Genomic DNA, 23,215 nt, shown 5'->3' with positions numbered 1-23,215 from the left:
CAATCAATGAGTTATTGGCCAGGCAATCAATCAACAACATTGGGAATTAGGGCTGCAACTAACGATTATTTTCATTGTCCATTAATCTGTCGACTATTTTGTTAATTAATCAATTAGTTGTTTGATCTGTGAAATGTCAGAAAATGGTGAATAGTGTTTCCCAAAGCCCAAGATAATGTCCTCAAATGTCTCGTTTTGTCCACAACTCAAAGATATTCAGTTTACTGTCACAGAGGAGTAAAGAAAGTAAAGTAAACATTACTACATTTTCAATGTCTGTATCTGTAGAAAATATTACGGAGATGAAAAGTGTAAGGACTTGTTTTTAAATCAACATTTCCTGCTTTCATTTAAAAATATAAGCCCTCAAGCGTTTTTTTTCTATGGACAGAATTCCTTCATCTGTTAACAAAAGGCTTTTATTCTAAAATATGTGCCGGACAGTGTTGTAGAACATGCAGTGACTTGCAGAGCTCCATGAATTAATATAGCACGGGTTTTAATAGTAGATTATTACTATTGTTTACAAATTACCACACGTTTCTTAACCTTTCTCTGTCTAAAATAAATATAAATGATATTCATAATGAAATAAAATGTCCATTATGAAAGGCAAACTCTATGTAGAAAGAAAGGGCTGACAGCAGCAGCAGAAATGCAGCGGGTGTGAACACCCAACGCGTCAATAACACAGCCGCCACGCGCTCCTGACATTCCCAGTTCGGATACACCGTAAACCTAACTCTGTAGTTTTGTTGCCTAATCCTAATCAAGTTGTTTCCTGTGAAGTTTAGTGTGGAGGCACGAACAATGAGCAGTGACTATTCTTATAATATCAAATGAACCGTTTCCATGCAGAACCCGGTTCATTTTCATAAGAACCCGATAAAGGAAACAGGTTTTCATCCACATCACGTTCCTGTTGAGCGTTCTCTATCGAGGCTCGCCGGCTGTCCGTGTGTGTGTGAATTAGTCTCTCAGCTAAATGACTCAAATGTAAAGCAGAGCCTCTCGGGTACAGCGGCTGTGTTAACACCCCGTCTGCGTGCCAGCATCCCTGCTGCTGCGCTCATGTTCCCTCTGAAGCCGAGGACGAACCCTCCAGCAGCATGAAAAATGCTCCCGTTTCACACTCTCCCGTCTGGCCAGCAGGGCCTGCTGCTAAACACCTCGACCGCAAGCTTTTGTCTTTCTCCGAGACATTTAAAGGATCTTTTGGGTTGACAGGAAGTGAAAACTGCGAGGTTGTTGCCTGTCAGAGGCCATAAAGACGGTGAGCGTACGGGGAGAAGAGGAGGCGGGAAGCTGACTGACAGCTACACGACTAAAGTCACCTTTCATTTATTGAAGCTCTGAAAGCCCGTACGTATGTTTTCATGCTTTTATTGTCTGGTAGGATCTACTGTAGATGTGCATGTGTGAGAGAAATCATGAAATAAAAATGTGTGTGACAGTGTGAGCCGTTAAGTCAACGAAAGTCAGCGTCCTGTTGCTCGCACTTGTGCTCGCTCTACATAGACATAAAGGAGCATCGATCAAAACAGTGAGACGACACACGTCAGCTAAAACCAAAATATCACTCTATATTCCAGCTGCTTGGCAGTAATGTTAGCTGACCAGACGAAGGTCTCTCCATGAATCAATGCTGATCCTAGTGTTGGCTTTTCCTGCCTCAGCCTCCCGACCGCGGCCGGAGGGAACGGGGGAGACGCCGGAGTTTTGGTCAGAGACGATAACGTTTCTCTCTGCAGAGCCCCGTCACTTCACAAGACACGGGAAACCTCTGTTGGTCTGGAGGAGCTGCAGCAGTTATTTCTGCACAAACGTCCACTGTACATTCACTAGATATTCTCAGAGCTAAACTAACTCTTCTGCAGTGTGGAGTGAGCAGCATGCACGTGAGAGTGGAGCAAAAGAGCGAGGGAGAATGAGCGCGGTGTGTGAGTGAAGGCAGGCAGAGGAGCAGAGGAGCAGAGGAGCAGAGACTTCGTCCTGGAGACCAAAGCTACGGTCTCCCCCGCGTCCTCCGACCGCGGCCAACACTGTTTAACAGCTTCACTAGATAGAACTTAGCAGTTTTGGTGCTTCCATGTGGTTTGTGTTGGAGTCTGAGTCTGAACAGCGTAGACACACGTGAGCGTGCATGGGACACTGACCCGCAATGATTTATACGAGTGAGAAGTTACAAACAGTTCCTTTAATTTTAGCACTTATATTTCTTTACATATATTGTGTTTATATTCTAGCATCATGTTCATTTAGATGTTACATACTCCTTTATTTCTATTTTCTTTTATTCTATGTCATTACATTGCAGTCAGTACAGACCACATGGTGTACAAATGATATTCCTAAGGCAACAACGGCGTTCTTCTCAGCTATGACCTCGCTCATTAGCGTGTCATTCGCATGCCTTTTCATGCGACCGGGCTGACAATGTATCCAGTATCCAACAAGCAATGTGGAGAAGCATTCCTGTACAACAGGTCACCGTCATCAAGAACCGGTAGAAACATAGGAGCAACAGGATCGCTACGGATCCCCACAGAGGCCAACATTTATGAGGAGAAGGTGGAGAAAACACGTTGAAAAAAGAGGGTGAAATGTCGCTGTAGTGCCACCAAACCAGGTGATAAACAGTGTGCCAAGACAAGCCATTAAATGTGGTAAACAACAATGACTTCAGCAGCTCATCCTCCCTCTCTCTCTCTCTCTCTCTCCCTCTCTCCCTCTCTCTCACACTGAGTGTTAATTTTTAATCCTATTTGCAGGCAGCGACCGGCCAGGAGGAGAGAGAGAGCAGAGAAGACAGCCGAGGGAGGGATGGATGGAGGGAGAGGAGGGGAGGAGGGGGAGATATACAGCGAGGGGAGATGGGAAATGATGAGACGGGCCATATTGGGACACACACTCAGCAGAGGTGAGAAGTAGAAGAGACAATGCGACAGGCGAGGAGATGAAAGTGGTGCGACGGAGCAGCGAGGAGACTCTCTCCCTGAGAGACGGCGGTCGATGCTGCTGCTGCTGCTGGAGTGTTTCACCAAAGATTACAATAAAACGTTTCTCAAGTTTCTGTGTTCATATCTACACTCAACTCAAAGAATAAAGACATTCATTCATAAGGGACATGTAATATTTATACTTCTGGTGAATATAATCCAATCAATCTTATTTCCATAGATGTATTTATTTATATACAGTTCCCTTTGTTAACACCTTATTTTGAAAACCAGACGTAGTCCCACGTGTATACTTCCTCTAACTTCACCAAGTCCGTCTCTAGCTCTCCCGTCAGCTCCGTTCTCTTTATCCATCCATGGTCAGCTCCATCGGGGCCGTTTGAATGCATTTAACATAAATGTCAGTATATGGGTGCTCTACAGTCGTAGCGTCGGCCCGTTTGACTACGGAGACGAGAACAACGGGCCGGCTCGATCGCAACGTTACCGCAATACAATAACATTTCCTGGCAACTTTTTTCCGGATATTTTTGGACATTTTTTCGCCTTTTTTCTGACATATTTCGGCCTTTTCAGACATTTTTTGGGCCATATTTCGGACATACTTTGGCATTTTGTGCGGCTTTTTTTCAGACATACAGCAATTCAGAAATTTTTTTGACATATTTTGGCCTTTTTTAGAAGTTAGTGTTCAGCTTTAGCCGTGATATCTAGTTCTGATTTTCCTGTCAATGTGTGAAACCCAAAGTGTTTCCATCCTTTACTGGATGTGTAGTGTTTACCACGCTGGATTTAACATGTGAGGGTGCAGGTCGTATCCACGACGACCCTCCGATGTTTTCTATTTTCTCGTTTCGGCTCGCTGACGTTTGTTTTGGTTGACGGATACGGAACGGATATGACGTCACGTTACTCAGACTACAACAATAAAAGCTAAAAGATTCTGTTATTAAAATAGAATATATTTTTTCCCACCCCTGTTGATGCATTAACAGCTGCACATTCTCTATTGCTAAAGGGCAGATGAGGCTAATATAATATAATACAATACAGGAAGAACTGCAGTCTAATAACTCATCCTGATTACTTCAAGGAAACGCTGACAAATAAGGATCAAATGAAAAGTAGGATGGAGGATGGAGACAGATGTGCAGTCGATAGTTTCCCCTTAAAAACACCTCTGACATCTCTGTTGTCTTACAGAACAACGTCGTCTTCAGGGAGAAACAAAACAACATGTTTACACTGCGAGCAGTTTGCCGGTTTGAATCCCACGAGCGACTAGAGCTACAGATTGAGTGACGCCTGTCAAGCTGCTCGGCGTCCCGTCTGAATGTGAAGCAGAAGCCGAAGCTGAGCGTTCAGCGGTGAACTGGATAAATAAAGATTTCAAATAAACCTCCTGCTCCTCAGCGGTTGCTGTGTGGCAGCGTTATCTCCCGTCCCGGCGAGGAGACCGATTTCCGGGTGTAAGCCTCTTTAAACGGCAGCGGAAGACGCTGGAGATTTAGATTGTTTCTGTGATAAATCCCTCCGCAGACCTGAAGACTGAGCTGAACTCAGAGCTGTTTTCCTCTCGTTATTGATCGGCGCCAAAGCTACTGCGATGGAGAAACTGCTGCTGTATTCTGATGAACTACACATTTATAGAGCTGCACACATATTACAGGTATAGGTGCCTTTAACGGTACAACAAGGACATTTAAAGGAAGAAAATCAACCATCACATATGCCTAATTCAAGACAGCAGTGGTTCCCGACCTATTTTACATGAATCATCACCCCCAAAAAATTACAAGTGACAAGTGGCCCAGAATTTCACAATCGATGCGTCCCTATTTTAATTTCAGTCAAAACAATTAGTTTATTAACAGTGATATTTAACAAACGACACCACACTTAATACTTCCAGTAAATTCCAGGGACGCATTTAACTCTCTTCAGTATCCGTCTTCTTTAATTGAGAACTTTGTGATAGTTTAAACGTTCTGCGTTTGTAAAGATCTAATCAACCAGAAGGCCTCATCTACAGAAACATATAGAACAATGTGTTGGTGTAGATATCTTCAGGTTAAACGAGGGTTGTGTCTCTCCACTCTTCACTCCACGTTTAACCTGATTCCACCTCTCTCTCTCTCTAAATCCCCTCCAGCTGCATCCTTTCATTTTAATTTCCAACCTGTCTACATTTTGATGAGTCACCTCTTTCTTTCTTTCCATCTCCTCACACAAACCTCTCTCTCTCTCTCGTTCAGCAGATTAAATATCTCTTTGTTTTGAATGTGATTGTTACAAACAAATCTTTTCTCTCCATGTTCCATGAGCTCTTCTGAGATCTAGGAGTGTGTAAATCTGAAAACGATTCGATATCGATTCAAATACCTCAACTCACGTTATCTGCTGATTCCAACTCCCAAAACATTTCCATTAGGAGAAACATGCTGCCCTTATATACACAGTATATACATATATATATCATTCAGAGAGAGTTTAACAAGGCCTATGAATTAATTAAAGACCATTTTGCAGATTGTATCATTTCATGGTTTATGGTTCTTGTAGAAGTCTGTTACGTTGCACTGGGGACAGGGTAAAATCAAGCACATGTGCCATAAAAAGCTGAGTAAAGTCAGTATTTTAATCTTTAATTGAGGCCATTTGTTATAAATATTTGACACATTTTAAAGAAGTTATGAGGAAGGAATTCATGGGGACAGAAATGTTGCTGCATAACAGGAATGACCTGCGTAGCATTATCACAGAAACAAATAGGGTACGTGTCGATGGACGTGTCGATAGAGAGTTTACTGAGTCCCAAACACATTTTATATCTTCCGCCGGACGCCGTTAGTCTCGAGCTCTGACGATAGCTACGGTGCCGAAGTATCGGTTCTTGTCACATCCCTACCTCGTCAGCCACCGTAGAAATCTTTACAGAAAAACCTCACCTCACCTCTTCCCTCTCGTCTTCTCTCTCCTCTTCTCTCTCCTCTTCTCTCTCCTCTTTCCTCTCCTCTTCCCTCTCCTCTCTCTCTCCTCTTCTATTCTCTCTCCTCTTCTCTTCTCTCTCCTCTTCCCTCTCCTCTTCTCTCTCCTCTGTCCTCTCCTCTTCTCTCTCCTCTTCTCTTCTCTGTCCTCTTCCCTCTCCTATTCCATCTCCTCTTCCCTCTCGTCTTCTCTCTCCTCTTCTCTTCTCTCTCCTCTGTCCTCTCCTCTTCCCTCTCCTCTTCTCTCTCCGTCTCTCTCCGTCTCTCTGTGTCTCTCTGTGTCTCTCTCCGTCTCTCTCCGTCTCTCTCCGTCTCTCTCTGTCTCTCTCCGTCTCTCTCCGTCTCTCTCCGTCTCTCTCTGTCTCTCTCCGTCTCTCTGTGTCTCTCTCTGTCTCCCTCTGTCTCTCTCTGTCTCTCTCTGTCTCTCTCCGTCTCTCTGTGTCTCTCTCCGTCTCTCTGTGTCTCTCTTCGTCTCTCTTTGTCTCTTTGTCTCTCTGTCTCTCTCTGTCTCTCTGTGTCTCTCTCTGTCTCTCTCTGTCTCTCTCCGTCTCTCTCTGTCTCTCTCCGTCTCTCTGTGTCTCTCTCTGTGTCTCTCTCTCTGTCTCTCCGTCTCTCTGGCTTCGCTGTAATTGACGGGACGTTAAAGTCAGAGAAGAAGACGATTATTATTCTATTGTGTTGTTGTCATTTGAGAACCAACCAGCTTCACACTGCTGCTGCAATTACACACCGGAGGACAGCAGCATCCGTCACTCCCGATAACGTGAGCACGCACACACACACACACACACACACACTAATAGATAGTGACACACACTAACTAACAGATAAAGGAGAGACAGGTATTCTGCTGCACACACATATAAAAATAGCCCGTTATCTCTCAGAGTAATTGCTGTGTTTTTGTAATGGCTCTGCGCTCATTGTTCCTCAAATCATGGATGACTGCTCCTCCTAAGCATTAAGGATAAAATAAATTGCTTTATTTCACCGACGAGACGCTCGTTGCCCCGCTCGCTGGTTTGTGTCGGTCCAGTAATGGATTGGAGTTGTGTGTTAAGGTTTCAACATGTCAGGCTGGACTGAATAGAGGTCTCTCTGCACTGAAGAGGATCATGGGCGCCCCGTTTTCCTGCAGTTATTACGAGGTCAGGGTCCAAGACTGAGACTCACACTGACGTTTCCTGTTCCTCAAAAACACAAACGATATAGTGGCCCCGTGAGGCCGCGATGCTCATCACAAACCGGAAAAAGGCTGGAAAGAGAAAATAGACTTTGCTTTTTTAAATCTTTACTACTAGTGGGGCAGAAATGAGCAGTTTGTCTCGAGGGTGGGACGTAAATCAAAAGGTTTTAGCCTTTTTACGGCGGCTATTTCAAGACTTTGTCTAAGGCTTTGATCTGAATGCAAACATTATATATTATTATTAAATGTACTCCACATAATGTTACAGAGAAACAATGATATTCATTTAATGAAATAAATAGAAATAATAATGATAATTTAAAAAATGTTTAATTGGGATAAATAAACTAGATATGAATTATATACACAAAAAAAGTCTAAAATTTGCGAGATTATAAAGTCGCAAATTTACTACAAAATACTTGGATATTCTCTGATATTAAAGTGGCAAATTTACAAGAAAAAACTCACAAATTTGTGAGATTATAAAATCAAAAATGTACGAGAAAACATTTGGAGATTCTCTGAGATTAAAGTTGCAAATTTATCAGAAAAAAAATAACAAATTTGCAAGATTTTAATCATAAATAGTAAAAATGACAAATTTACAAGAAAAAAAAATCACACATTTTGAGAATATAAAGTCATAAAAATTACATTAAAAAACTTAAATATTCTCTGAGATTAAAGCTGCAAATTTATTAGAAAAAACTCTCAAATTTGCAATATTATAATCATAAATTGTAAAATAACCTTTTAACTTATGTTGTTTTTGAAGCAGCATATTTGACCACTCTCATGTTGATAAGAGTATTAAACACTTGGCAAATCTCCCTTTAAGGTACATTTTGAACAGATAAAAAATGTGCGATTAATTTGCGATTAATCACGATTAAATATTTCGATTGATTGACAGCCTTAAAAAATGCCGATGTAGGCACTGGGTGGTCCATTTCTACTGCAGAGTTCAAAGGGTTAATTAAACACTGGTATCTGATCGGTACTCGGTATCGGTCGGTACCCAAAGCCCAGGTATCGCTGTCGGTATCGGGACTGAAAGAGTCCGATCGGATCCGTCGTCCATGCTAGATCAAACAGATGTGAAGCAGCGACATCGTCAGTTTGTCCTTGAGCAGGACATCGAGTCCATCTGCTCCATCACTCTGTATATAAACAGCTCACACATGGCAGGGACATAAAACACGAACGTACAGCACGTTTACAGCCCTGGCTTTGTTTCTTATCTTAATGGAAATGACTCTTCAAACTTTTAACCACTCGTCTGTCTTTAATTCTTCCCGTCAGTGACCTCTCCGCCTCCTCGTCCTCTGAACAGCTGGTCTTTTATCACATCAAGTCTGGTCCAACGGTAACAATGCTTTGAATATCACACACGTCTTCTGTCTTTTGTTATATAATCAAGTTAAATTTACTCTGAAATTCATGAGCAACTCAACGGACTCACTTCCTCTCCGTCTCTCTGTGTTTCTAACAGCAGACGGGTCCTTCACCACCAGCAGCTTTCAGACACGCATTTCAATTTCAAAGGCAGCGTTTACTGGTTTATTTACTCTGGTTTGTTTTTGAACTCTCCAAAATAATCTCTGAATAATGGAAGTGAGGTGTCTGAAGCCCACATAATGTTGAAGGAAACACAGATGGTGATTAGGGCTGCAGCTAAAGATAACTTTCATTATGATTGAGACACACAATAGAGTCGTTTTTGTCTTTTTAGGAGGTCCAGGGTGTCTTTAGGGGGAGATAACAGGTCAGCAGTAGACGTCACATAGAAGTGGTGAACATCACGTTGGATCACGTTCATGTTGGATTAACATATGTTGAGGTCAGAGGTCAAGGGGACCCCTTTGAAAATGGACATGACGGTTTTTCCTCACCAATATTTAGCGTTGATTGTCGATCTGGTGTAGCTCTAGGATGATTTACTTATAAGTTATAACTAATATTATTATAGTTTTGTTATGTTTTATTCAGTAGCTTTCTGTTTGACTGTGACTCGGTCTGTCTCAGACTCAGCAACACCTTCCTCCAGAGCCTAGATGACTAAGCGGCCGAGGTCAAAGGCTGCACATCAGATGTCTAGACAGCGTTCTCCAGACAGTTTGACATTACACCCCTTCATGCTGTTACTGCAGGTGTGTGAGTGTGTGAGTTATAAAACTGTGACAGTGATTGATCTAATAGAGGAACTTTGTGTGGCGCCTGTCTTCATGTAACGGAAAGACCGGGGTTCAATTCCCACACGGGCGTTTTATATAAGCAGGAAATATCAATTCAAATGAACATCTCAGTTCACTGCTATCTGGACTGCTGTTTCTCAGCCGTCTGTTATCTCTCAACAGAACTGATGACAGTTTTAATTTGACGGAAGTCAGAAGTGTGTTGCAGCCCTGAGAGGAATCACTCGGTCACACCGGGAGCTGGGCAACATGGCCGACTCACATCTGTTCACATCTGTCAGAGCTCGTCTCTGCTCCCTGCTCAAATAAAACTCCCTCTTAAATGTAAAAGGAGTTGTTTCTCATTGTCAGTCCATCAGGACTGCTCTTTTATTTAGTTATATTCTGTAGTGATTAATGTGAAATGATGTCTAAGGGGAATTAATAATCATTTGTGTGCTGATTTTAATCTGCAGCGTATTAAATATATATGAGAAGGAGCAGATTCAACCAGAGCAGTTCTTTTATGTATAACCTTGATCAAAAACTGGGTTTCTCTGTTTAGTTAAAATTACCATTTTAAACCAAAAAAGAACTGCAAAGTAAAAAAAAAAAAAAAAAACTGGAACTTCACACCGGTGTATTGTAGGTAAAAAGATAATAATTAGAATTTACAAGACAAAAAACTTGGATATTTTCTGAGATTAAAGTCACAAATTTACAAGAAAAACTCTCAAATTTACGAGGATATATAGTCAGAAATATATGAGAAAAAAACTTGGATATTCTCTGAAATGAACGTGGCTAATTTATCAGAAAAAAACTAACAAATTTGTGAGATTATACAGTCGTAAATTTACAAAAAAAAATTGGATATTCTCTGAGATTAAAATGGCATTTATCAGAAAAAAAATTAACAAATTTTGAGAAAATAAAGTTGTAAAAATTACAAGAAAAAATTCTGAGATTCTCCGAGATTAAAGTAGCATATTTACGAGAAAAAAAACTCTCAAATTTGTGAGATTATAAAGTCGTAAATACTGGATAAAATGTAGATATTATCTGAGATTAAAGTAGCAAATTTTTGAGAAAAATCTCTCAATCTAGCAAGATTATAAATTCATAAATTTACAATAAAAAACTAAAAATTTGATATTATAATCGGAAATCATAAAATCGTCATAAATGTATTTATTACTGACTGACATAACCTTTTAGCTTTTGTTGTTTTTAGGGATATGAAGCATTTAAAGAAACAACGTCACAATAAGTATAATACCAATGTAGGGAAATATCTCTATTGCAGATTGCACTCTGCTTATAAAAACGAGAATATCTCAAAAACTAAAATATGTGCATCGTTCAAAAAACTTCTGGAGTGTTAAGAAATATTCTGTCCATGTTTTTAAATTTAGAAATCTTTTGGATTGATGTATTTTGTGTGTTTATTAAGTAAAACTGATGAAAAAACGTTTTTTTATAAATGATACAATTTCAATACTTTGTTATGGTTTATTGACTGAAATGATCTTTTAGTTTAGTTTGTAGAGATTGTAGGGAAATACCAGTGTAGGCACTGGTGGATAATTTCTATTGCAAAGTTTAAAGGGTTAATTGTTTGGTGAATAACATCAGGAAACAGTGAAAAATGTCTTATTACCTTAACATCAAGGTGACAAAATGACTTGTTTTGTCCGACAAGCACACCAAATTTACTATAATAAAATAGTGAAAATGACGTTTCAAGGCTGGATCACCACCGATCCATCCTGTTGTATATATAGCTTTGTTATATCTCTTCATGTTTAGGATGAAATCAGTTTGTCGGAACACTAAAACAGCTCCTGGCACCTGAAAACAAAGTGATTGAAAGTTGACTTTGCAGCCCAATGTGGACACCTCATGCTCTGATTATTTCTTTTAAGGCTACCTCACCAATAGAAAACGAGGTCTGCTTGATTACAGAAGTCCATTAACTCCATTTGCGGGAATGAAAACCATCGTGGTATCCACAAAACCATAAAAAGGGAAACATCCATAAAAACGCTCCATAAAAAGGAACATAAATGTCCCTAATCAATATTAGCAAAAATCCTACTTATTGTGTCGGCTGGCGGGGAAACATTAGCTCATTAATTGCCTGAACAGGAAGTTCTGGGACCCCTGAGGTCATCACCGCGGTGCAGCTCTTTCTACTAGAATGCCTGCAGCCGCTGATGGACGCCGCGGTTTGATTTGCGTCGTTATCGACAGGCGGGCGAGACAAAGGGCAGCAGAATGTGAGGCTGATGAGAACATCTCATGCATTTCAAATTAGCGTTTTAGTTTCAGGACCACAATGAGAGACCAGAGAAAGAAAACAGCATTACTGCTCTTCCTCTACTAATCTGCAGCTCACCAGTTCGACTGTGTTCCAGTAAACGGCGGCGACATCACTGAACCCGGCCCGTTGGAGAACCGGGGAGGCGCCCTGTCATCCTCTCACGCTTCCTGATAAAATGTTTAATTAGCTAATGTTTCCAGGCAATGAGCACAAAGACGACTCGGGTGTGAATCAGGGCGGGGCGGAGGGACGGAGATACAACATGTAGATCACAAATACGGCATCGAACCCAGTGAACCGTCATGTGACATCATGTTTGAGCCCGAGATACATTTATGATTTACTCCTTTAAAAGTCTTCATGACATGATTGTGTTTATTTTGTGTACTATGTTGTTGATCTACTTTCACTTTCTGGTTGCTCTACAAATAAACTGACTTGACAAAATGTCCAGTAGATCTAATCCAGTACTTGGATATTCTTTGACAAATGTACAAGAAAGAAAATCGCAAATTTACGAGATTATAAAGTCATAAACTTCCGAGAAAAAATGTGGATATTCTCTGAGATTAGAGAGGAAAATGAACGAGAAAAAACTGTCACATTTTTTAAATTAAAGTGGCAAATTTACGAAAAAAATCTAAAATTTGCGAGATTATAAAATCAGAAATTTATGAAAATAACACTTGATTAAAGCGGCAAATTTATGTGGAAAAACTCACAAATTTGCGAAATTAAAGTAGTAAATTAATGAGAAAAAAACTCTAATTTTCGAGATCAGAAAATTATAAATGTATGAAAAAAAACTTGGATAGTCTCTGAGATTAAAGTAAAAAAAGTTACGAGAAATAACTCTTTTTGAAATAATAAATAAGATTCTGAAATAATAAATTTACAAAAACAAATGTGCATATTCTCTGAGATTAGAGAGGAAAATTTACAAGGAAAAACTCTTAAATTTCCGAAATTGAAGTTGTAAATTTACGAGAAAAACACTAAAATTTGCAAGATTATAAAATCATATATTTATGAAAAAAAACGTGGATATTTTTTTACATTAAAGCGGCAAATTTATAAGAAAAAACTCACAAATTTGCGAGATTATAAAGTCGTAAATAGATTAGATAGATTAGATTAGATTCAATTTAATTGCCAAAGCACAGAGTACTGACACAATGAAATTAGGGGATTATATAAACTAACCTCTTAACAATCAGCCCGCAGACGGGCCCAGCCACTATTCTGTCTTCCAGAGGTTGTAGCGGCTCAGTTTTAAAGCTAGAGTGAAGATACTGATATCATATGAAACTATAAAACCTGATGAATCCATCGGTACCAACCATGTCATACTAACTTGTCATGAAGGAGGTTAAATAACGCTCCAAAGTTACGCTAGATGTTGGCGAGGAAAAACTGTTATGGCCATTTTCAAAGAGGTCCCTTGACCTCTGACCTCCAGATCAGTGAATGTAAATGGGTTCTAGGGGTACCCACGAGTCTCCCCTTTAGTAAAGCAGCATATTTTGTCCACCCCCATGTTGATAAGAGCATTAAATACTCAACAAATCTCCCTTTAAGGTAAAATAAATCTCATAAATGTATCATCGTTATCATGGTAGTTTTATCACGAGCAAACAATGCTCCACTACATACATGACCACATGCGTGTGTGTGTGTGTGTGTGTGTGTGTGTGTGTGTGTGTGTGTGTGTGCGTTCTCCAGCTCATTAGTAGACGCTTCTAACAGGATGATGTTGATGCTGCTGTTTAGAAGGTTATGATGTCATTCTACTGATTAATACGACTCTACTACCAGCTGTGTGTGTGTGTGTGTGTGTGTGTGTGTGTGTGTGTGTGTGTGTGTGTGTGAAAGACTGTTTATTATTATAGAGAAGCAGCCTCTCTAAGTACAGTATACATCACTGTTAGTCAAGCTTACAAATGCATCTGTGTGTGTGTGTGTGTGTGTGTGTGTGTGTGTGTGTGTGTGTGTGTGTGTGTGTGTGTGTGTGTGTGTGCGCGCTGCAGCACATGTCGGACGTGCAGTTCTCGTCACGCATCAACACACCACTCAGTCGTGTGTGTGTAAATGCGTGTTTGCGCTGCATGTGCGCTCGCATATATGAATATAGAGTATCTATCTGTGTGTGTGTGTGTGTGCGTGTGTGTCTGTGTGTGTGTGTGTGTGTGTGTGGTAATATATCATGGTGTAGGCTGCGATCATTTGCCTCTTGAGAGGGTTGTTGTGACTGTTAGTATAGCAGAGGAGAGGAGACAAGGGGAGAGGAGAGGAAGGAAGGAGAAGGGATAAGAGAGAGGAAAGGAAGGGACAGGGGAAGAGAAAGAAGGAGAGGAAGCACGGAGAAGAGGTGAGAGAAGGAAAGGAGATGAGGTGAGGAAAAAAGGAGAAGAGGAGACTTGGAGAGGGGAGAAACAGAAAAGGAGAGGAAACAAGAGGAGAGCAGAGGAAACAAAAATGCAGAAAAGGACACACTGGGAGGAGAGAAGAGAAGGTGAGAGGATATGAGATAAGGACAGAACACAAGGAGAGGAAATGAGAGGAGAGGAAACTAGGAGATGAAAGCAGGAGGAGAGGAGAGAAGAGGAGCGGTGTACTGTACATGTGAATGAGAAGAATAAGGGATGGAGGAAAAGATGGAGATCAGAATAGGTGAGAAACAGAGAAGGAGGAGGTGAGGAGAGGATGAGAGAGAAGAGGAGTTACTGCTCCAACAAGAGGAGAGGAGGATGAGAAGAGGGAAGTAGCTTATGGTTGTAAATGAGAAGGAAGAACGAAAAGGAGGAGGAGGAGGAGGAGGAGAACAGAAATAGAAAATCAAGCAGAGAGACGAGAGGAAGGAAAAGGAGGTTGCGTGAGAAGGAGGAGACACTCGATGAGAGGAGAACAAGGAGGAAGGAAAGGACGATGAGCAGAAGGAGGAGGAGAGGAAACAAGACTAAAGGAGGAATAAGAGAGAAGAGAAGGAGGTGAAGATGGAGGGATGACGGAGTAACATGGAAGAGGGAAGAACCAACACTAGTGAGCGATGACGGAGAAAGAGAAGGATGAAGAGCACCGGCTGCGTTTCACACTGCTGCACAAAACAATCACATCTCTCTCTCACTCTCTCTCTCTCTCTCTCTCTCCATCCATCTACTGGAAAATAAAAGGTGGAGGAGGAAGAGAGAGAGAGAGAGAGAGAGAGAGAGGCTCACCCACACAGGTCAGAGACGAGCAGATTTTAAACTTTCTGTCAGCAACAAAACCTGCTGCTGATCGTTCACATGGAGACAACTCTGATCCAACACGAGTAATACAAGCTGCTATACTACCTATAATACTACCTACAATACTACCTATAATACTAGATATAATATTACTAATACTAGTAATACAAACTGTAATACTAGTAATACTAGCTATAATACTAGTAATACTACCTATAATACTAGTAATACTAGTAATACAAGCTACAACACTACCTATAATACTAGTAATACTAGCTATAATACTAGTAATACTACCTATAATACTAGTAATACTAGTAATACAAGCTACAACACTACCTATAATACTAGTAATACTAGCTATAATACTAGTAATACTACCTATAATACTAGTAATACTAGTAATACAAGCTACAACACTACCTATAATACTAGTAATACTAGCTATAATACTAGTAATACTAGATATAATACTAGTAATAATATTAGCTATAGTCAGTAGGGGATTTAATGAGAAGCATCCAGAGAGTGTCTGTAACTGTGCCGTGTCAGTGTCTGGATAAATCCACGGCGCTGTCCGTGGTGCTGAAGTAGCAGAACGTAGCAGAGTAAACAAAACAAACCCTTTTAAAAATGAACAAATCCCCTCTAGTTTATAGTCGTCATAAAGCCAAAGATATTCCATTTACAATCATATATAAGAGAGAACAGCAGAACGTCCTCACTGGAGAAGCTGGAAGAAGAGAATATCTGGAAGTTTTGCTAAAAAATAACTTGATTTATTGATGATAAAGAAGAAACTTTGAGGACTTTTCCCACCTGATTTCCCCTCCTCTATTCAATGCTTCAAACCGAAGAAGACACTTGCACTATTAAATGTATAAACATAAATGACTATCCTATAAAGATGTATTCACTAGGGACTCAACATAATGTTACATAGAAACAAGGATATTCATTTAAATAAATAAGTAGAAATAATTATGATAATTTATAAAAATAGAATTGGGATAAATAAACTTAAAAAAATGTATATAAAATAATAAGTAAAAAAAAACATTATTTTTCGCTACACATTTCAACAGTTTTTCCACGTTTCTTGGTGTTTATAAGTTTGATAGTTTTTGATATTATATTCTCTAAACTCACGTAAAAATTGGGGATACGTTTTTTTAACTTAAATATGTTAAATTTATCACATAATCAATACGTTTTGTATATATTACGGTGGTCAAACTATTGAAATATTTAATCGCAAATCTTTTTATCTGTTCAAAATGTACCTTAAAAGGAGATTTATCAAGTATTTAATACTCTTATCAACATGGGAGTGGGCAAATATGCTGCTTTATGCAAATGTATGTATATATTTATTATTGTAAATCAAATAACAACACAAAACAATGACAGATATTGTCCAGAAACCCTCACAGGTACTGCATTTAGCATAAAAAAAATATGTTCAAATCATAACATGGCAAACTGCAGCCCAACAGGCAACAACAGCTGTCAGTGTGTCAGTGTGCTGACTTGACTATGACTTGCCCCCAAAAATGAAAATGGCCATGCCAGTTTTTCCCTCGCCATAAATTTGAAACCGCAAAAGGTCCAGCCCTCTTCGACACTTCATGCAGTTGTCTTCATCATCCTGTTTCTTTAAAAGGGACGAGACGTGTTTAAAACGGATTAACAGATTTAACACATCACCCAGAATTTCTGTCCCCGCACGCAACCAAAAGTTGTTCTGCAAAGAGCTGCTGCTGCTGCTGCATGCTGCTGCATGCTGCTGCATGCTGCTGCATGCTGCTGCTGCTGCTGCTGCTGCTGCATGCTGCTGCTGCATGCTGCAGCTGCTGCTGCTGACCACGACACTTTACAGAAAAACAAGATCCTTTCGCATAAACTGCATCTCAGAAAAAAATACCAACAAAGGAAGAGAAAACTCAAATGATGCATCTAAAAGCAAACACAACTACAAAGAAGCTTTTATCTGATTTCTTCACATCAACACAAGATTTGTTTTTACTTTCCGTTCCATTAACTTAACAACAGATATGGGACTGTAATCAGTGGCTCCAAGGGGAGAAACAACAGTATAAGTCACTTATTCACATATCTAAAACAATTATTGACTTTTAAATATGATAAGTAGGGGAGGTGAAGGCTGACAGTCTCCTATAACCAGGACTCATACTAGCGTTCCTTTGAGCGCTAGTATGAGTCCTGGTTTTCTTGAGATTTTAGGGACAAACTAAGAAGTTTTTAGCACTTTCTCATTTAAATAAACGGAGCGCTGCTTCCACTTCCTGCTAATCAAAATAAGACTTATTCACAGAGCATCTCCTGGAAGCAAAATAAAACTGCACCAAAACTTTTTACCCAAAATTAAATCAACGGAGCGCTGCTTTCACTTCACATTAACGTTAACTAATATCTGCATCAACTGAAAATAAGGTTCTTCTTCACATGAATTCAATGCGTTTTCTGCTCTAAAGTATTTTACTCTTCTGCTCTGGACTACAGCCGTTTTTCACAGTCTGTCGCTGTAGGGTGCATGCTAGTGACGCAGGTCGACCAGAAACAGTTTCTCTCTCAAACACAAACCAGCCGTGGTGGTAATTTGAACACATTCGGTGCCGCCACCATGTAACGTGCTGTCAAGAGGTCGTGGTCAATTTATGTCTGTGAGATGACGTTGTTTAGGAAGCACTTGATGTGATACGTTTTCTATGAGCTGAGCACACATTTTAAATATAAATATCGCTGTCGATCATGTTCATTTAATTGTTGGAAGCCAAAATCGGGATCGCGACATTCCCACAAGCAGGCGAGCGGTGTGATGTGCAATCCTGTCGCCAGTTTCACGCTCTACTTCCACTGATCAACAGATGGTAACACCAAAAGCAACTAGAGATGTTGCAATACCATTTTTTCCTTCCTGATACCAATTCCGATACCTGAACTTGCGGTATCGGTCAATATCGAGTACCAGTCCGATACCAGCGTGATAAAAAAAAAGATTTTGTTATTATTATATCATAATTATTATTTAACAGCTGTGACAAACTACCTACTATAACGATTATTTTATTAATATGAAAAGTGGGAATCAGAGAAACCAGAAGTCAACGTTGATTTATTTATCACGTAACTTTCTTACTTAAGTTTCGCCACATCGATCTTTTCCTAAACCTAACTAAGTTGTTTTATTTTGAAAAAAACTGGAGCGTAAATTGACACGTGTTGCTGGACATTCGTAGGAAAACGCACAAAAAATAAGTTGTTGAAAGTTGTGCTGAACGTCACCAAAAAAAGGTAAATTTGTGTCTATGACACAGGAATCAAATAGATTCAATTTTGCACAGTGAAGGCTTCTGGTTTGGAGAAGCGAAGAAAAATTAATTTCCGGTTAAACAAGTTGATTTTTTTCTGGGTTAATAAATTATGGTATCGTGCATAGACTGACGTACTCGCTAATACCCGATCCCAAAACCTGGACGCATTTCCGATACTGGTATCGGTATAGGAACAAATCTAAAAGCAGCATAGCAACACGCCAACAAATGCACCATTTAAAATATTCAAAGAAATCAGCTTTGCAGAATATAAACACAGGGCACCTTTAACCAGATGTTAACCAGATGTTAACTAGAGATGGTGGATGATGAGCTCTTTTTGGAGGTCACTGACAAATGACCTATTTGGTTGTTTAGGCATGAGGACTATAGAATACCGTAATAACCACCTTCATAGACACACGCTGGGCTCCAGGTGCTCTTATTCCACGTCTCTATACTTCAGATCGACAGTGAAGCTGCAGCCATCTGCTGATAACGTTCAACGGTGCAGAGATAACGTGAGAGACGCCACTCGTCCTCTTGGTGCTGACATTTCCCGTCCCGAGGCGCACATGGGGGGAAATTAAGAGCGTTTTAAATCTATTATTCTGAGGTAGATATGATCCAGTTGTCTGACAGCTGAAACTCCACAGAGCTATAAGCCACCGTCTTCTGTTAAACCCATTTCTTTAAACAAACGTTTATGGCTCAAAGTGCTCCACTTTTATTCGGTTTCATCGCTTCTTTCATGCTCCAGCTCTCTTGTTGACTATTTATATTCTTAAGGAATGCAGTGCCATTGTTTTGTTTGCAAGATAAACTATATTGCGTGCTTTATGGAGGAAGAAGGCACACAAACGTGCCGACATATTCAGACTGGCTGCATATTTCAGAGGCATCCATGTCTGCAGCTGCTGAGGTAACGTTTGGATTGAGCACAAAAAAAAAGAAAAGAGAGAGAAACAGGGACGGCGGATCACTGGAGTGTTAGCTGTTACGCAATCAACGCCATCAGGACAAACATCAGTGCTGAAAAACAAGAAAAATACTGACATTTCATGTGTTGGGAGATGTTCAGTGTGAAAAATCTAGAGGTGGATCAACCTCATTAGTCAGTCAGTGCTCTTCTCAAAGAAAGTTTGTTGATTAGTGCTGCGTCGTATTATTTTTAAGGATGCATGATATTGGATTTTTGCTGATATCCGATATTTTCTAACTCATTTCCAACTCAAAGTGAAATTAACATATTATTATTGCGAAGGCCCACTGGAAGATACAGACAAGAAAAGCTGATCAAAATGTGCACATTCACTGGGGAAAATAAGAAAACTACTTCAACTTCAACACATTCTCACTCTCAACTCGGCACCCCTCGGCACCGGAGACCAACGGACCCCTCTTGCGTTACTTTTGGACGGACCGGGGACGGCGTGTCAATAAACGTTCATTACATGCACATTGTCCTTTCAAAATAAACCTCTGTTTTCACAGGAAGTTAGGTTTAGGCAACACAACCACTTAGTTAGGGTTAGGAAACGGTCGCGGTTGGCGTTAACTTCGCTGACTAGTGACTCACGTGACTAAAAACTGACGTGTTGTTCTCACACACCATTCGTAGCTATACCTACGAAAAGTAATGCACAGTAATTCACGTAATCGTGAACCAGGAAGGGGAAGCACAAGTACGGGCTTCTACTGACACATTACGCACACACAAAGTTCTAAGTCATTGTTTTAAAAACCACATGTTCACACAGCACCTGTTGTCTGAGTCGTGTCCATCCAGTGGCTTCTTCTCTGAATCAGCTAGTTACTGTTGTCTGAGACCGACCGCAAATAACCAACACGACATTTAGCCGACGCAAAATTGATGCAACACTACAGATAAACATTGGCCATCGGCGAATGTCTTTCAAGTGTCATTAGGCTGATGGAAGTCAACAAGGCGAATACCAGGCGATACCGATGTTCCGCCGATGAATCGGTGCATTCCTAACAAGGCAAAAGTGAGCATGGCTCATATACCCCCGCTCACCGTTTGACCCCTATTAAAGTAGGGCCAAAGGCTTTGCCCTTTTGGAACTAATGGAATAAGTAGGCATTAAAGCTTCAGTAGGCAGTATATATTTTTGGCATCATTGGGCAAAAATCCCATAATAACCTTTCAGCATATTGTAATTCAAGTGTTCTGAGAGAAAACTAGACTTCTGCTCCTCCTCATGGCTCTGTTTTCAGGCTTTAGAACATCTAGCCCGTGACGGGAGACGTTGACTAATCACAGGTCATTTCATTGAGAGAGCGTTCCTATTGGCTGAGCTCCGGTCATGTGATGTTCTGAGAACATTTGAGGAGAGAAATAGACATTAACGTAACAGAATATTGATTCATATTTGATCAGCGCTGCCTAGTTTGACCGTTTGGTCGGAGTTCAGAGTGATTGACAGCCGGCTCTCGTAGACGGCAGAACTCAGATCAGCTCTTACTGCTTGTTTTCCTCCGGTCTGTGAAATCTTGCAGATGCCGTTAGGAGCACCGGAGGACACAGAGGCACATGATTTTCTTTCAGGTACTACTGTCATGACAGAGACCGTTTTATAAAAATAACTTTTTTTAATCATATTTGCTCCATCTCGCCTACTTCAGCTTTAAGGATCCTCCTTACCCCGGGACTATGCACCAACATTAATGGTTTATAAGAGCAGTATTTAACAATGTACGAGACATGCAACAGAAGTAATCCTGGCCATTCATACTGTAAACCACCGAATACACAATGATGTAATCCACCAAATCACACTTCAGGATATTCTCTTACGAATTATTGACAAAAAATGCAAAGAATGCAAAAGTAGCCGACTAGGCTGCTGAGAAGTCAAGAAGATATCGACAGATTAATCGTCTTTTTCCTGCTCCAAACTATTATATCGGTCGACCTCTAGCCTTCACATTGCTGCCGACCAACAGTCCAAAACTCAAAGATGCTCAGTTTAAAATTGCACAAAGCAGCGAAAAGAAGCTGGAAGCAGTAAATATCTGTCATGTTTGCTGGAACTAAACAAATAATCCTTTCAATCCGACAAAAAATCCTGCCGACAATGCCGAAAAAAGATAATCATTCTGCAAACTAATTACTGGTGATATTGTTACTTTACTGTCCTTGTTGCTATCTCACATTAACACGTCGCCTTTTCTCTCACAGAAACTGCTGACGAGCTGCTGTTTCATAATTAATAAAATCTCAAGATACAATGAGGCACAATTATTGTTCATTCTGCTGCTGGATGCTCACATTGATGATTTACCATCTGGTGCATGTGTGTGTGCATGCGTGTGTGTGCGTGTTGCAGCAGTAGAAACTTAATGTTTTGGCTGACATTTAAGAGGAGGCTGTACTTTCCTGCAGGTGGACAGCAGGGGAAACACTTAAAAGAGGGCTGACGAAGGGTTTAATATGCAGGGAAAACCCTTTGGGTTCGCGAGCACGCGCTCACGTGCACTTATGCACATGCGCACACACATAAACCCCAATACAGACACACATTCTGCGGCTCCATCCATCTCTCTTGGTTTTTTTTTTCTTCCTCTCTTGTGCGCGTATGTAAACATCCATCTCATGCGCACACGTGCACGCGCAAAGAACAGAGACCCACACACACACACACGCACGCACTCTCTCTGCACCCCCTCTCTTTCCAGCATTAGTCAATAGAGTCAGGATACATAAACCACCCACCAGTCAACCCAAAGCATCTCCAGCCAGCCAAACGCTGCAACACACAGCAGCACAGATACATACAGCAGCTATACATCACCACCACCACCACTGGGTCTCTAAAGCACAATTAAATCACAATTAAATCACATTAAACATGCAGAATGAGCTAAATCTGATCAACCAGACAGCATTCTGGGTAAACAACAAAGCTTATGAGCATGTTTTAAAAGCAGTTTGCAGCAGTGTGATGCACAGTCAGGACATGTGGGAGGCATGGAGGCAACATGTTCTTATAATAACACAACAACGAAATATTGTTTATGTTAAATCACATCTGAGAGACTAATAAAGAATAATAAAACAACCCAAATAATGCAGCAAAGTGTCATAAATCTGAGCTTCATTTAAACTGAGTATGGATGATTTATTTATTTATTATTTTTCTCATCTTAAAGCAGCTAACATGACCACAGGTAGCAGAGCCGAACGCTGTGACATCATAACCGTCACATATGTGCTTAATTAATCAATTAAGAAGCTAATTAACAGGTGTTAATTAGAGGCTGTTTAATCCGGATTTTGAGAGATAGAGAGGAAGAAAAGAGAGAAAGCAGCAGGTCGCTGTCTTTGGTGTTTCTTACCTTGTCTTTTCCGTGTTGAAGAAAAAACAGAAAAATAATAACCGTCTCTCCGGTAAATGATCGATTATTAGTCCCCTCTCCACGGGGGTCTCACGCACCTCACGTGCATGCGGCTGCTCCTGTTCTCTGCGTGTTTATATATCTGCGTCTGTCTGTCTTCCTCTGCTTCTACTGCTTCTCTCGCGGGATTTGCTCCTCCTCCTCCTCCTCTTCCTCCTGGTCCTTCTTCTTCTTCTTCTTCTTCTCAGATCAGCTCGTCCTCCTCTCGTCACCTGGACAGAGACGGAGCTGGTTGTGATGCTGCTTCTTCTTCATCATCCTGATGTCTGCTGAAAGAGGAGAGGAGGGACACGAGCTCTCTCTCTCTCTCTCTCTCTCTCTCTTTCTCTCTTTCTCTCTCTCTCTCTCTCTCTCTCTCCTCAGTAAACCTGGAGCTACAGGCTACACCACCACCTATATATCCTCTCTATTGAATACTATCAAATAAAATGGTAAAATATAAAGCTTACTTTTGATTTTGCATTTCTGCATGTCTTTGGACTGTGGGAGGAAACCGGAGAACCCGGAGAAAACCCACGCTAACACAGGGAGAACATGCAAACTATCTTTATTCGACAGTTATATTTATAAGTAATATTTTTTACAAGACACACAGCAAGTT

General features: G+C 40.5%; 1 protein-coding gene across 1 annotated transcript in view; it reads right to left on the bottom strand.

Moving 5' to 3' along the window:
* Positions 1 to 22,883, bottom strand: part of trpc5a (transient receptor potential cation channel, subfamily C, member 5a) — a 128,717-nt gene extending 105,834 nt beyond the window's left edge. The window contains exon 1 of the mRNA XM_037758090.1: positions 22,555 to 22,883. The gene's annotated coding sequence lies outside the window, so the exon portion shown is untranslated. The remainder of the gene's footprint in view (positions 1 to 22,554) is intronic.
* Positions 22,884 to 23,215: the final 332 nt, after the last annotated feature.

The sequence above is a fragment of the Sebastes umbrosus genome, chromosome 22 (genome assembly GCF_015220745.1).
Source record: "Sebastes umbrosus isolate fSebUmb1 chromosome 22, fSebUmb1.pri, whole genome shotgun sequence".
NCBI classification, from domain to species: domain Eukaryota; kingdom Metazoa; phylum Chordata; class Actinopteri; order Perciformes; family Sebastidae; genus Sebastes; species Sebastes umbrosus.
This window is presented reverse-complemented; position numbering and strand designations above follow the sequence as displayed.